The 16,404-nt window shown below is 37.9% G+C and overlaps 1 protein-coding gene and 1 long non-coding RNA gene across 9 annotated transcripts in view; one reads left to right on the top strand and one right to left on the bottom strand.

Moving 5' to 3' along the window:
• Window positions 1-16,404, bottom strand: part of LOC106802351 (uncharacterized) — a 119,284-nt gene that overhangs the window by 74,037 nt on the left and 28,843 nt on the right. For 5 of the 7 annotated variants that reach the window (XR_015553428.1, XM_087436091.1, XM_087436089.1 and 2 more), the window contains exon 1: window positions 1,818-2,195. The exons of 1 other annotated variant lie outside the window; for it this stretch is intronic. The gene's annotated coding sequence lies outside the window, so the exon portion shown is untranslated. Of the gene's footprint in view, window positions 1-1,817; window positions 2,196-16,404 lie in introns of those variants that run through there. One more of the 7 variants, XR_015553429.1, reaches the window with a different exon arrangement.
• Window positions 2,231-16,404, top strand: part of LOC106802352 (uncharacterized) — a 40,876-nt gene continuing 26,702 nt past the window's right edge. For both annotated transcript variants that reach the window (XR_001391593.2, XR_015553430.1), the window contains exon 1: window positions 2,231-2,552. This is a non-coding gene — a long non-coding RNA (uncharacterized LOC106802352). The remainder of the gene's footprint in view (window positions 2,553-16,404) is intronic.

Here is a 16,404-nt window from a genome sequence, read left to right on the forward strand (position 1 = left end):
ATTTCAGCCAGCAGAATAACAATTTTGCGAAAATTGCCTCTCAGTTTTACTTTTAATATACATTTCAAAACCACTCGAAAGTCCTTTATGAAAGAAAAAAAATATTAAACACCAGTTTTTTTTTTTAAACTCCCTGTCTTAACGTTTCGTAACTATTTCCGTGGTTTTCTAAAAGTATAATTTTTCGGAAAGTCCAGAATTGTAATCTGGTGTTCAACATTCAAACCCCCCAGTCCCGCTTCCTTCCAGCCAATCAGGGGGTAACAAGTCCGGTGTTTTGGGAGCTCCGTTAGACACAATTTGAAAAACATCACATTGCGCTCTCCTATTCTCCTCGGAGAAAGAGTCTAAGTGAGGGCGGGTCCCCCAGTCTTTATAGAAGTAAGAAATCAATCAATCGTTACATCAATTCCAGGGGGAAAAACTCTTTAGGCAGGCGGTCCTACAGAGTGTGTGATTGCGGTTCCCAGAAAGCGTTATTCCTCTTTGCGAACAATTGAATAGTAGCTGCAAAAACCATCTCCTGCATATTCGCAGCCCAGAGCCGCGCGTCCCACACGCAAAACACACCAGCAAAGGGTTAATCTAGTGGTGCCTCCAGCGCAGAAAAGGATTCAAGATCCAATATATTCTTTAATAAGGAATTTTTACAAAGGCCATTATCTATAAAGTATTACTTAAAGCCGTAACTGGCTCAAATCATTGAAGAGTTGTCGAGTAAGAATTGGTAGAAACTATGAGCTTAAAAAAAAAAATCACCAAAGGGAAAGACAAATAACAGCACTCTTCCCTCTGCTTCAGAGTCAAGAGAGTTCCCAAGAAAAGGTGGGGATTGCAAAATTACCGTTAAGTTGTCCGGGTAAAAAGACTTTTCGGGAGGAAAACATCAATAGTTTCACAGATTGCTTTTTTCCTTGCGACATGTTTCAAAGACTGGAGAAGGAAAAAGTCTTCTAAGAAAAGTGCGACTCGGAGAAGGCAATCACAAGCTCGAAGCCCCGTCTTTCATCTCACCCAAGAACACCCCCCCGCCCCCCAAGAAAGGACAAGACCGTGAGAGCAAATGACCAAAATCCCGAGCAAAAAGCGAAAGTCCAGCATCTTTCCTAGGAGCCCGCTAAAACCTCAAAAGCCTGCCCCCGCCCCATCCTGCCCAAATTGGAAAAGCCAGACGCGGTCAGCGCTACCCTGCCGGGACCAAGGCGCGCGGAGCGGGAGGGCGGCGCGGGGAAACTCACATTCCTAGGGCACCTCACGCCTTAGCGTCAAGGACAACACACACGGCTGGGTCCCGCGGGGGGTACTGTCCCCACCACGGACCGGAGGCACCCGCTACTCCGGGTTCTCAATTTTCCGCCGACCTCAAGTTTCTTGTCAGGAGCAGACGGACGTCAGCGGGCCGGGAAAACAGCGATAAAGGACGGCTCGGTTCGGCCGTGGGGGAGGGGGCGCTCGTCCCACTCCTCCTGTCAAAGAGCCGCGGCCTGCGGAGCCCCGCCGCGCCCCGGCCCCGGCCCCGGGCGGGGGGTCCTGCTGACAGATCCGCTGGGCGGCGGCCGCTCCGCCGCAGCCCGTCCGCGTCCCGCTCAAACTACAACTCCCCTCCCCCCACGCCCCCGTCGCCCCGCGCTCCCGCCACATTCCGCCCGCCGCCGCCCACTTGCAGACACCCAATTACCCCCAACCCTATCTCCTCGCCTTTTTCGCGATTAAAATGAGGGCGGACCCAGTGCCCACTCCCTGCAGCCCCCTACCGCCTGCCGGTCCCACCACTGCCACCTCCCGAGTCCCGCTCTGCCACTTCTTCAGGCTCTTACCGACTGCGCCAACCCTGGCGAAGCTCTGCGGATTGCCCTTTGCTCGAAGTAATTTTTGGCGATTTTTTTAGTGATTTTTCGGCGAAGTCCCAGTGGCGCTATACTCTCGGACAGGTTACCCCGTTTCTCCCGCTAGATTGATGAGATCAGGCATCACTCGAAAATGGCGCCGAAAGCGCTGAGGCTCCTCATTCAAATTCGTTAGAGCCAACCCCGCCGCCCCGGGGCATGCCGGGAACGCGGGCTGCCTCCACAGCTGTCAATACCGCCTCCTAACCCCCCCATTCTCCAGCTTGCCCGACACTTCTGCTCATGCGCAAACTCCTACCCCAACCCCTGCGCCTAGAACATGCGCAGAATCATTGCTGTTCGCCGTTCTCTCTTCGCTTCCTCAGTCTCAGTCCTTCTTCTTTTTTTGCGCGTGCGTTCAGCTCCTTTGCTCAGCCGCAGAGGTGGAGGGACCGTGGGGACTTCGGGCCCTAGGGTCCGCAGATGACATGTCAGTCGATAGGCATTTATTTTACTGTTCGAGGAAAACAAATAAGGGTGCAGCTTAGGCGAAAAGAAAAACGTCTTATTGCCAGTGACTAATCTCCTAACAACGACATGTGTCTCTGAGACTGTGTATGTGGATACACGTGTACTTAAAACAGCCCCGCCTGTGTGCAGAGCTCTTGCTGTACGTCAACGCTTTACAGGAGCTATCGCACTTAAGCCTCAGAACAACTTTATGAGGTAGGTACTATTATTATTCTCGGTTTGCAGACCAGGCTCAGAGACTTTAAGTAATTTGCTTAAGGCAGCACAGGTAGCAAGCACGTGGATAAGTCCGCATCTGTCAGATTCTAGAGCCCAGGCCTTTCTCTACCTTGCTGTGGGAGCCAACCTGAGCACACACAGGAGGGGTGGTTTCCCCTGCTCAGCAACTCTGTGTGTGCGTGTGCGCGCGCGCGCCTGCCTGGAGTTAAGGATTACTTAAGTGTTGGAGCCCTTCTTCCCGGTTCTAGGCTGCTGCGAAGGCGCTTCCATCGAATCCAGTTTCTGTCACCATCTTACTTGTTCTTAAGCATTCTGCTCGGTTTTGGAGAGGTGAATGGGCAGTCTTTAGGTGTTACTTAGGGTGATTTTTTTTTTTTTAATGGGTAGTAAGGGATCTGAATCTAGCAAAGACAGGTTTCCGTGTGCCACGCATTGATAAAGTAATAATAGCTAGATACCACGTATTGATTGTACTCTGGCCTGGGCACTGTGCTAAATAAACGCTTTACAGATTGATCTTGGTTACGGCTCACAACAGCCCTATGAAGTAAGTATTATCCTCATTTTACACGAGGCCACCCGAGACTCAGATTAAGAAACTTAAAGTCTTAAATTAGTAAGTAGAAGCACAAAACCTAGGCAAATTTGTGTCCACCTTCAAAAACTAGGTGCTATGACAGGACAATAAATGATAAGTTGTCAATATTTTAACACTTCCTTAAAAACCTCTTTTAATCATTCATCTACTTGGGAGAGTTATCCTCCTTGCCACCAAGCTGTTAAGATGAAAATTAAAAAAAAAAGAAAAACAACTGCTATTGATCCTAAATGATTAAATTTTAAGATTATTTTTGACTCGTTTTTTCCTGATCCCAAGTTATAATGAATTTTCTAAATAATCCAGCAGTTTAAAATCTGGGGTATTGCTACGTTTTTTCCAGTTTCTTTTTTCAAAATAACTTGTGATGAACCATAACTGTTTGAGTATACAAAGACATATATCATTGTGAGGGTTAAATAAGAATGGATATGAAAGTGCCTGAAGTACTAAAACGTTAAGGAAATGGGAGAAGGCTAGCATGGTTCACATTACTGAGGTACAACTGGAAGAGAATAATAATTTGAGATCATAATAATTTGAGATCATCAAGAATTAACATGGCAGAGTAGTACGCTTGGTTCACATCTCTATGCTACTTTTGTGCACTGGTTAAGTGAGTGGACTTTGGAACCAAACTGCTTGGGTTTGGATCTCAGCTCTGTTGCTTACTAGCTTTGTGACCCTACATGAGTTACTTTTTCTCAGTTTGATCTTTCCTAAAAAGAGTAATGCTAGTAACCTCATTGTGTTGTTGTAAGAATGTAAATGTAAATATTAAAAGACATCTGAACAGTGCTTGGTATATTAGTAAATGTTAGCTATTGTTGTGAGTGACTCATTAACAGTGATCTTTTAAAATGGCTTCTTGAGAGGTATTTTAAAAATCAAACTACAGTTAGTGCCATTAGGAGTTAGCATTTGTGTTCAAGAGCCCCTTAAAATGATAAATCAGCCTGACAAATTATTTTTGCCAAATATGAGTAATGATTTCTGTCAGATGAATAAGGATATTAATTTGTTTTACTATTTCATAAGAGTAAAATATGGAAATGGAATACTTTTATTGCTTTTTCTGATTATTAAAGAAAACTAAAGGAAAAAAGACCAGGCCAGTCTAAAATATATAAAGTAAAAACCATCCAAAGTTCTGTCAATCAGAGATAAACATGTATTGTTTGTACTTTAAAAATATACCTATGGAGGGCCAGCCCTGTGGCGCAGCGGTTAAGTGCGCACGCTCTGCGGCCTGGGGTTCGCAGGTTCGGATTCCGGGCGCGCACCAACGCACCGCTTGTCAAGCCATGCTGTGGCGGCATCCCATATAAAGTAGAGGAAGATGGGCATGGATGTTAGCCCAGGGCCAATCTTCCTCAGCAAAAAAGAGGAGGATTGGCATCGGATGTTAGCTCAGGGCTGGTCTTCCTCACACACACACACAAAATATATATATATACCTATGGGGAGAATTGGCTAGAGAAAGTCTGGATAAGTGGTATATTTGGGGAACTTATTTGCAAGATTGTACTAGAACTTCATGAATGGGTAAATTTTTGATCTAGCCCCCTTTTAGATGTATTCTGTCAAGAGAATTCTAAAGTGACCATGATGTTGTTGATAAATAGTAACATTTATTGAGTACCTACTGTGTGTCAGCTAAGCATATATATACATTTTCCCCTTGCATCCTCATAACTCATGAGGTGTGTGCAATTATTATCTCTGTTTTGCACAGACTAAAGTTTATGTGGAGGTCACTTAGAAGATTTAAGTCCTTAAGGATTTTGTTTAAAATCCTATTTAATAAATAAAAACCCTTCATTAAAGCTTCTTGATTGACTAAAATGGGAGAAAACAAAATCAAGTAACATGGTTCCTATGCCTTAACAAAAAGCCCAGCTGCAAAAATGGTGTTTTGAAAATGAAGAATTTTATGTTTGACCACAAGGGGGTGCAAAATACTGAGTTGAATTTTAAAGAAAAAAAGAAAAAGAGCACTTTTACTTCAGATCATCAAATTCACAAGTAAAAACCTAGTAAGAATACATTCCCCCAGCTTTAATACTCCACATGATGATGTACAATATGAGAAGAAAGAACTCATTTAGGTATTGTGCTCAATTAGGGTAGAAGTTTTCAGCTTTCTTTCATCTTCAGTACAGTGAAGAGTTAATCATCCCTATTCCTAGCCCTGTCCACACACCCAGTTTGTCTCTGCATACTCTTCTTTACTTGTCATTAGAGCAGAACTGAAGTCATAATTTAAAATCTGAGGTTTTACTTGGAGACTGCAATGCAATCACCAGCAAACGAATGGTAAATATGGGTAGTGTGGAGAACAGAGGTCTTGTAATTTCAATGCTTTTTTTCCCTCCTGCTGTTTCTAATGAGTAAGCTACAACTGATGGAATGTTGGCTTCAACATATTAACTTATTTAGATAAAACTGTGAAAACTATAGTCTGTTCATCTTTTAAGAAAGAATGAAGACTCAAAGAAAACATTTTGAAAGTAACTTGAAAACTTAGTGTACACTGGTGAATGTTTTAAAAACAAGTTGCTTAGATGGGTTTTAAAGTATCTTTTCTTCTTGGTCTTGTTTCTCTGAGGTGGCCTTAATTTTAAAAAACCTTTTTAATTGGAAATAATTTCAAATTTACAAAAAGTTGCAAAAATAAAAATAGTTCAAAGAACACCCATATCATTTGCTTGTTCTTGTGCATAGGCCTGTCTCCACATTTATGTAAATTTATGTACAATTTTTTTCTGAAGCATTTAAGCTTGAGTTACATACATCCTCACCCTTCACCCCTAAATACCTGAGGCTGTATTTCCTATCAACTTCATAAATTTACATGGAAATACTTCAGTCTACCATCCATATCCCAGTTTTGTAGGTTGATCCTTCTAGCATTTGCCCCTCCGGTATAGGAGCCAGTCTGGGGTCAGGTACTACATTGAGTTGTCATGACTCTTTAGCTTCCTTTACTTTGGAGCATTTCCACAGCCTTTCTTTATCTTTTATGACCTTGACATTTTTGAAGAATACAGCTTCTCCCTCCACTCTCCTTTTTAATAGAACGTTCCTTATTTTGTTTTTGTCTGATGTTTCCTCATGATTAAACTGAGGTTATGCATTCTCAGCTGAACTACTGCACAGGTGGTATTGTGTCATTCTCTGGGTATCACTTCTGGAAGCACATGATATCCATCTCTCCCTCATTGATGATGTTAATTTTGATCACCTGGTCCATACGTGGCCTGACTTTTCCACTGTATAGTTCCTGTTTTTTTTCTTGCTGGCAATTAATAAGCAATTTGTGGGAAAACATTTGAAGATATATCCTGAGCTTCATTCCATTTTAAATTCTTTAAATTCCCATTTAAATTTAGCATCCATTATTGCCGATATAATTTTACCATGATGGCTGCACAATGATTCAACAAATCTAGTACTCTCTCTATAGGAGGCATAGTTAGCCCACAGCATTCTACTACAAACAAAGAGCCCTCTCTTTTCCCCTATTTATCTATTTATTATCTGCATTAACTTATGAATTCCTATGTTTTTCCATTTCTGTATTAGCTTTGTTTTCATGTGTTCTTTCTATCTATATTGATGTGTATATTTTGTACACTTTTTCTGAACCACTTGAAGGTAAGTTACATACATCATGACCTTTCACCCCTAAATATTTAAGTCTATATTTAATTATTTTGATGTCCCAGATTTACTGAGTGGGAGCACCTTTAGTGTGGGTCCCATGTCTTCGTGATATGTCTACATCATTTTTCTTGGGCACTTCCTTACTGTCTGGTCTAATAAGATGTTCCACATTTACCTTGTCCTTACCCTGCCCCAGGAATTAGCCTTTTCTCTAAGGAGCCCTGTTTCCTGTTAGTGAAGAATGGTAGTAGAGACCAAGTCTAGATATGCTCATTGCTACTGAGGTGTCTCTGTTTCTTGGACCTTTCAGGAGACAGAGCTAGGAAATATATACATATATACATATGTACAAATATGCATACACTAATATATACACATATGTTAATAACATGGGTTTAATTTTAAATTATTTTCCTAATAATTGAGAAGATATCATAGAAACATTTATGAAGCTCTGAATAAAGGCAGTGAAATCACAATCCACACAAACAACTCATACAATTTTCATGTTCCCTTTTAGTCAGTGTCTGTACACACAATTTTATAGGGTCATAGTGTGAAATAGTTTTCTTTGTCTTTTTCCAATTAATATATCATAAACATCTGAGTTACTATATCATGTTTACAATCTTCATTTTAAATTACTCTGCTACATATCATTTAGCAGATTCTACCATTCTTCTATTGCTGGACATTTAGGTTGTTTCCAATTATTTGCTATTATAAATAATTTGGAAGTGAACATTTTTATGCATGTACCTTTCCTAATTGACTTTCTTATTTATTTGCTTATTTATTGGGAGATTTCCCAGAAGTGGGAATACCAGTTCCCCAAAGGTAGGTATGTTTTGATGGATTTGATGTATACTGGCACACAGATTTAATCAAACATTTACCAAAGTCCATACCAGAATTGGATATACAGAAATGAAAAATATGTAGTCCCTGTTAGCAAGGAGCCCGAAAGTCTAAGGGAAGAAAGATAAAGTCTTTAAAAATTATAATTTGATAAATATAGAGGAAGAATATTTCACCCAGGTTAGAAATAGGTGGCTCAGGAAAGCTTTTCAGGAGGAGGTGACACTTGAGCTGTGTCTTGAAGGATACATTGGTGGAGCTGTCTTGAAAGATATCTTGGTGGAGCCTTAAAGGACTGGAGGTAGGGGCTGGCCTGGTGGCATAGTGGTTAAGTTCCTGCTCTCCACTTCAGCCGCCTGGGGTTTGCAGGTTTGCACAGACCTACGCACCACTTATGAAGCCATGCTATGGCAGGCATCCCACATATAAAGTAGAGGAAGATGGGCATGGATGTTAGCTCAGGGCCAATCTTCCTCAGCAAAAAGAGGAGGATTGGAAACAGGTGTTAGCTCAGGGCTAATCTTCCTCACCAAAAAAAAAAAAAAAAAAAGGACTGGAGTTATCCCAGTGTAAAAGAGAGAGTAGAAATAGGACATAGAAAGCATTTTAGGCAGAATCACTGGAGTGTAAGAAAACAGAGTGGTCAGAAACAACCTGGCACGTTCAAGAAAATTCAGGTCGTTTGTGTGGTTTGTTGCCTAGGTGCCTTTGGAAGAACTGAGAAAAGTCAGCCTGATCAAGTGGATAGAGGTTAAACCATAAAAGGCCTTTCATGTCACCTTTATATTGACACAGTTGAAAAATCTTAAACCAATGAGTAATAGGATCAGATTTATATTTTAGAAATTCACTTTAACAAGGTCCCAGAGAACAGATTAGAAAATGCAGCAGCAGTGGTAGAGAGTCTTTCAGAGGCTACTGTAGTATCCAGGCAAGAAATAAAGAGTCCTTGAACTAAAGAAGTAAAAATGGGATGAAATGAAGTATAAAAGAGATTGGATTTATTTAGTCAGTATTAATATGTAAGTATTCCCAGGTAACTATTTGGCACCTACTCTGTATCACGTATTGTGCAAGGTACTGAGCATACAGGGGTGAACAAACAGCCACTCTTCCTCCCCTTAGGGTGTAGTTAGTGAGAGAAACAAAGATTAAATTATTAATCTACAAACTACAACTGTGCTAAGAACTATAACAGAAAAATACAGGATGCCATGAAAGCGTATACCATGGGGACCTAACACTAGAGATTTAAGTAAACCCTTCCTAAAGCGGGATAGTTAAGCTGAGATTTAGGAATTAGCTAGGCCAAAAAGAAAGGAAGAACATTCTAGGCAAGGAAGAGCATATGTTAATGTCCTGAACAAGAGAGACCAGTAAATTCAATTCCCACATTGTTGGAGCAGAGTAAGTAAGGATGGAGAAAGCTGAAAGCTGCGACTAAAGAGGTTGAGGAGCCTTTGTATATGGAGAGGAGAGAGAAGGAGGCATGTAGCATGACCCTGGGTTTCTGGTGTGGGCAAGCGAGTGGCTGTTGGCACCATTTTTCTGAGATAGGGAAGACAGAACAAGTTTGATGAATTTTGATATGTGCAGTGTTGATTTTGAGATGCCTGTGGGCTAATACATCCTCCCATCCTCACTTTAGAGCTAACTAGATATTAGGATTGGATTTTTGATTTAGAAGTCTGGAATGTAGGGGAAAGGTCAGGTTTGCATGTTGTCTATAGATTTACTAGTTGACCAATTGTAGATGGTAGTTTAAACTATGGGATTGGATGAGATCACTCAGGGAGGTATGTAGAATGATAAAAAGGTTCAACATCTTGAACCTTGGAGTTCAATCTTGAACTCTTGAACTCTTGAATCTTGGAGAACATTGTTTGGTAGCTACACAAATAATGTATACACAGGAAAAAATTCAGTATAAATAGTAAAGATACATGACAAACTGAAAAATATTTTTAACATTAAAGCAGATAAAGTGTTCATATCTTCAGTATATAAAGAGATGTTTATAAGGAAATAGAACAGTTAACAAATATAAAGTTAACAAAAGAAGAAAAACAAATACAAAAAATAATTAATGAATATTTGAAAAGGCACAACATCAAAGTAAATGTAGAGAAGAGATATGTAAGTTTTCACCATCCTATCTCATCGTTACTGAATTACTTTTTTAAGTCAACAATTGAGGACATGTATTGTTAAGAGACTGGACTGTCTTTATCAGACTGATGGATCACATAATTCTTACAAATCTATTTTTTAAAGCATTTGCTTCTCTTGTTCCCTAAAAAATTAGATCTCATTTGTTAGCATGACTTTAGTGTTGCGACTATAGTCACAGAACTTGAAAGATAAGGAGAATCCAATTGGATGACCTTAAGTTATCCAAAGATACACAAAATGAACTAAGTGGTGATGAGTGTTAGCTACAATCTTAGTGGTAGATGGAAGACTTAGGTTATATGTAATTTGAATATGGGAGATATGTCTGTAAGATCACCCCCCCTTTTGGGGGACTCTGATAATTAACTTCAGTGCCCAGGAATGGCAACCCTAACTTGCTTGAGATGATGCAGTTTTTATCAGTGAGTCAGAGTTTTAACCACAAGAAGATATAAAATTAAATGTAGAATGATTTTGTAAATCAAGCATGTACTATTATGGCTTGGGAATGATCTATGTATTTTAAGTTCTTGTAATGTTTAAGAAAATTAGGCCTATTAGAGTATATACGAGATTAATCTTGAAAGGTATAAGAGAATTTTCAACTATAGTTGTGCAAAGTATTAGGACATTTAAAAGAACTTAATGAAGGAAATCATACGGTATTTGACCTTCTCCCTCTGACTTATTTCACTGGTGAACATGATGTAGTCCATGCAGAAATAGAAGTACAATGATGTACACCTGAAATTTTTACAATGTTATAAACCAATGTTACTGCAATAAACAAAAAATTAAAAAAAAATAAAAAAATAAAAAAAAATAAAACATTTCATCACCCAAAAAAAAAAAAAAGAACTTAAGATTCTCTGTATTTATAAGTTTCATTTATTAGATTTAATAGAGTGTACTCAGAGAGGTTTTGTTTATTAATAAAACAGTAAGTACTTAAGGAAATAGAAGATATAAAATTCTAAATGCTAAGTGTTTAAAGGACCTTAAAAAGCCCTCTTAAAAGTGATTGCTGTTAAATTTTACAAAGAATAACCAGATTTTCAAGTTGAATTTAAAAGTTAAGGAAGAACTAAGTTTTTTACTTCTTAACTTTGATAAAAATTTAAATGACCTCTGAATAATCTTTTTGATGCACAAAGACATAAAAAAAACCTTCCTCACGTCGATGGTATGAGTGAATAAATGTACATTCAAACAGCCCTTTTGGAAAGTAATTTAGCAATATATAAAAAGGGTTATAAAAATATTCATATCTTTCCTGTCACAAATTCCAATTTCAGGAATCTAGTGTAGGTGAAATAAATCCAAAATATGGAAAAAGATCTATGCAGAAAGATGCTCCTTCCAGTGTATTAAATACAATAGCAAAAAAATGGGGGAGATGAGATGTCTAATAGTCGTAAGATTATTGAGTAACTTGTGGAAATCCACTGGATTTACTGTTAGCATCATCACAGAATGATGCATACCAACATGGAAAAATGTTTATAATTGCAAAATGTAAAGATGCGTAATTAGGATGATTAGAACTACTTCTAAAAACACACAGAGAAAAAAATACAAGAAAAAACTTTCAACTCATATCACAGTTTTCTGATCAAAGTTAAAAATATACACGTTAAAAAGCCAATCTAAAATTTGGCATTGTTGATACTGCCAAACTATGCTTCTAAGAAACACTGGTGTTCCATGAGCTAGTCCAGTGCTTCTTAAATGTTGAGAATTTGTTGAAAGTTATAGACGGTTTGTCTAGAATCATGTGCATATATGAACAGTTTGCATATAATTTCAGAGGTGGATGGTGGTCGATGAGTTTCTGAAGAAAAACAGAGGAGCAACTATTCACGCATATGGGAGGCAGAATAACGGTCCTCCCAAAGATGTCCACATCCTAATCCTCAGAATCTGTGAATATGTTATGTTACACGGCAAGGAGGTATTTAGGTTGCAGACAGAATTAAGGCTGCTATTCAGATGACCTAAAAGTAGATTATCCTGGATTATCTGAGTAGGCCCAATTTAATTACAAAGTTCTTCTGAATGTGGAAGAAGGAAGCAGAAGAGTCAGTGTCAGAGAGATGAGAGGTGTGCAAGACTCAACCAGCTATTGCTGGCTTTGAAGATAGAAGGGGGCCATGAGCCAAGGAATGAGGGCAGCTTCTAGAAGCTGGAAAAGGCAAGAGAACAGATTCCAGAAAGGAATGTAGCTCTGCCTACTTGATTTTAACCTACTCAGGCCCATTTTGGACTTCTAACCTCAGAACTGTAAGATAATAAGCCACTAAGTTTATGGTGGTTTGTTACAGTAGCAGTAGGAAATTAATATATCTAAACAGCCATTTTGTATGTGTGTTGATGTGTGGCTGTGGTAGTGCATATGCATACATACATATCTAGAGAGAGATTTCCTGGTCTTGAGAGTTTCATAATGGCTGGGACTATGTCTGTCCTTGTTCTGTGTCTTCAGCACAGTTACTGGCATTGATAAATATTTAATGGGAATGAATGGTACTCAGCAAAGAGAGACAGGATCACCAGTTGCTCTGCCACATGAATAAATTTGAGAATTACTTGTTTTACTGTATTATGTTCTGTGTATTCTTATAATTTGTGTTAAAATTGTAAAGAATATAAAACAGCAAATATTTGTTATATATTGAATGTGAAGGCTGTTTTCTAATTGAAATAAATTTATATTTACTGAGTATCTATTATGAACAAGGTATTCTGTTTGAAGACTGTTTTGTACTTGTTTATTATCATATATTTAAAACATTGTGCTATAAATAGCTATGCTTAGGATTTTTTCCCTTCCGGGAATATTATAACTAGTAAACTAGAAGGATTATAAGAAAGGCAAAAAGGACAAAGTTTAATAATGGCTAGTTTGAAAATGTTTCTTATTTATGTCATATATCCATAGCGACTTATTTTCTACTATGAGTTTTCAAATTTATTATTTACATGAAAATTTCAAAGTAAACTTCTAATCATGTTAAGTGTATATATTTGTATATACACTTGTATATATTGGTAAAAATATTGTATATATTGGTAAAAATACCAAATCTAGGTATTTTTCTGTACTTTTTTTGTTTAACCAATTCATAAAAAGTACTTTTATCTTTTTTAGGTCTGTGAAGTGTCAGACCTCAAGATGGACAACAACTGTTTAATTAGATACAGCATCTAGTCTACTACTGAAATCATAAACCTATGTAACATTACTGAAATTTGCTGGTAGGAACATGATGAATTTCCCCCCACAAATTCACCCATGCACATTCCCTTTTTAAAATGCAAGCTTGTAGTTTTAGATATTGACACTATCTTTGTTCTGTCAATTAACTTTGATAGTTTCTTTTCCCTGTAGCTAATTGATACATTAAAAAATGATTATAAAATCCTCCTTAGAGGTTACCTAAATGGTTCATAACTATAGGCTTTATTTAATTAGGTATCAGTTTAAGAGAACATACTGTTTAGAAACATTTATTCTCCAGCTGTGTAGATTCTTTTGAGGAAATATCAATATAAGTACTTTTTATCTATAAATATTTTGGATGACTCTTTACAAATTTTAAAGTATATCCATATTAGTCACATAGGATAAAATTTATACATGCATCAGGAAATGTACTTCTGTTCTGGGAAATTTACTTTGCATGATTTACAGCTCCAATTTCTGGATGTGTTAGATTCATATATAGAATTTTCAACTCTGATTCTGTTAAGATTATGGAGGTATAAGGTTTTTTCCCTATATGAAGAATTGCTTTGCTTCCGTATTCTTGGCCACAGATTATAGGACAGAAGTAAAATTCACTTACAGTTAATGGTTAATATTTACTGAATAAGTATGAACTCCCCCCCCCCCCAAAGCCCCAGTAGATAGTTGTATGTCATAGCTGCACATCCTTCTAGTTGCTGTATGTGGGACGTGGCCTCAGCATGGCCGCAGAAGCAGTGCGTCGCCCGGGATCCAAAGCCGGGCCGCCAGCAGCGGAGCGCACGCACTTAACTGCTAAGCCATGGGGCCGGCCCCAAGTATGAACTTTTTTTTCCTCTGTTACTAACAAGGATACCTGGAAAGGGATAAACCTATTTGTTTCAGTTATCTACATTCTACAAAATTAGTGTGAAAATGCTGGCTTTAGATGAAATATTAAATACAATGTTTTGAAACATTGTTTTGAAAATAATGTAAACTTTCTTAGTAAAGGAAATTTAGCGTATTCAGGTTTGGAATCATAGAATTGTAATAGTTAAAACATGCCTCTTTGTAACAGCCACCCATTGTCAAAGGGCCCTCTGGAGCTACTGAGAACAAATTCATTCCCACCTACAGGTGATAATCCTTTAAATATGACCACTATTATCTTCCACCATGAAGACAACTGAACCCCACACTCCAAACATCCTTAGTTTCACTTTATGATTTTAAACCCTTCACCATCTTAGCTTCCTTCTGATTATTCTCCAGTTTAACAGGGCCCCTCTCAAAAAGTGACACCCAGAATGTCATATACATGGGGTAAATCATATACCAAATATGGGCTGAAATATATCAAGGGTTGGTTAACTTTTTGTCCTAACCTTTAAAATGTTTGAACTTGGGGAGCAATTTAGGATAATAAAAAGGACGGGTAAATAATAGAAATGGATCTAGTCTTGACCTTTTATCAAAAGAAAATTGGAGGGTTTTAATAAAATAAACTTTACATTGAGTAAAGAACTTTTAAAAATTACAACTCATGACTTTCTCAGAGACTCGATTGACTTGGGATAAGCCTTGTCCTGGAAGTTGAGGAGGACAGGGAAGCAGGAATCTATTAACATTCATTTCTTATTTATTTTTAGTAAACAGAAGTAAAATTGAGACCCTCTGGTCTCTGGGTAACATGACTGAGGATGTGTGAGCAGTTCTCTGTGACAGTTGAGCCTCCTGTTACATTTCTATGCTTAATATGTAAAAAATTATTTCTTGTAGAACAAATCTATAGGGAAATAAGGAAAATAAAATACAGCACATTCTCTTTTGGCAAAGAAATGCTTACGTGTTTAAAACAAATTAACTTTTTAAGGCAGCTCTGAAGAAGTAATTTATTTTAAATAGGTGAACAGTTTACAGCTCTTGTGGGAACACTTTTTCCTTACTTTTCTTCATCATAGGATTAGGCCCTATGTTTTTAATTTAAGTCCTTTAATTTTTGCTGTTAACATTTAATTTACTTGAAGACCCCATACTGTTAACTTTTGACCCAGTGAACTCAGGATGGTATATACAGACCATATACCTAATTTTAAAGAAACTCTTAAAAGAAAAATAAGAGGGGCCGGCCCTGTGGCTTGGTGGTCAAGTGCACGCACTCCGATGCTGGCGGCCCGGGTTCGGATCCCGGGTGCGCACCGAGGCACCACTTCTCCGTTCATCCTGGGGCCGAGTCCCACATACAGCAACTGGAAGGATGTGCAGCTATGACATACAACTATCTACTGGGGCTTTGGGGGGAAAAAATAAATAAATAAAATCTTTAAAAAAAAAAAAAAAGAAAAATAAGAGGTTTGATGTGACACAGAAGATTAAATTCATTCCAGCTTTCCATGTAGAGAAGTGTCATACATACTAATCAAAGAACTTTTTTCCCCTTTTGGAGGATATATTTTTATAAGCCTAGTATTTTTTTACAATTAGATGTTTATGCCATTGTCAAAATAACCCAAAGCTGATATGACTTAACTGCAATACTTTTAATAAACTGCAAAACTACTAATATAGTATGGTATGTACAAAACCTTTTCCTCACAAGAAATTCTTGTAGCATGTGACTAAATCTAATGATCCCCCCATCTACCTTTATTTATACTCAGATTTCCTTTCCTTTTATATAAAATTGAAATTCCTAAAGTTTAATCCTTTAGATGTAAAAAATATTAGTACATACGGTTGTTAACTGTGATAAAGTTCAAAGCTGCTTTTAAGTCACTTGATGTAAAATACATTTTTATATAACTTTTATTTGTTCTTAAAACTAGACTTACAGACTTGCTTTTGAACATTTATCCCCTAATTATAAAATACATGTACATTAAAGAAAATTTAAAAAAAAATCAGAAATGATTGGAAGATGTTGCTTTTGAAGGCCCCTTAACAATATATCACTTTCTTCCTTCCTTCCCAGTTGACAAAGGAAGGCTCTGTATTTGTCTTTTGTATACATACTGTATTAGTATTATTGAATTTCATTCATTTAGTATTAATTAATACTGTACTTTGTTTCTCTTCTTCAGGAAAATTGTAGTTTGTATCTTGTGGGAATAGAAGGTTCCATCTTTCAGGCATCAGGGAGCAAAGTAGGAGACTTAGGAAGGCACTGGGATCCCTGTGATCCACTGAGGTCACACTATTCATGCTCTAAGGGTGAAAGGGTAGAAACTGAGGGAGCATAGATAGGTTAAGTATTGTCTATGACAATAGATAGCAGTGAAAGGAAATCTCAGTTTATAGGGAATCTAATT

This window comes from Ceratotherium simum, chromosome 10 (assembly GCF_057802395.1).
Source record: "Ceratotherium simum simum isolate JZ-2026a chromosome 10, ASM5780239v1, whole genome shotgun sequence".
NCBI classification, from domain to species: Eukaryota; Metazoa; Chordata; class Mammalia; order Perissodactyla; family Rhinocerotidae; genus Ceratotherium; species Ceratotherium simum.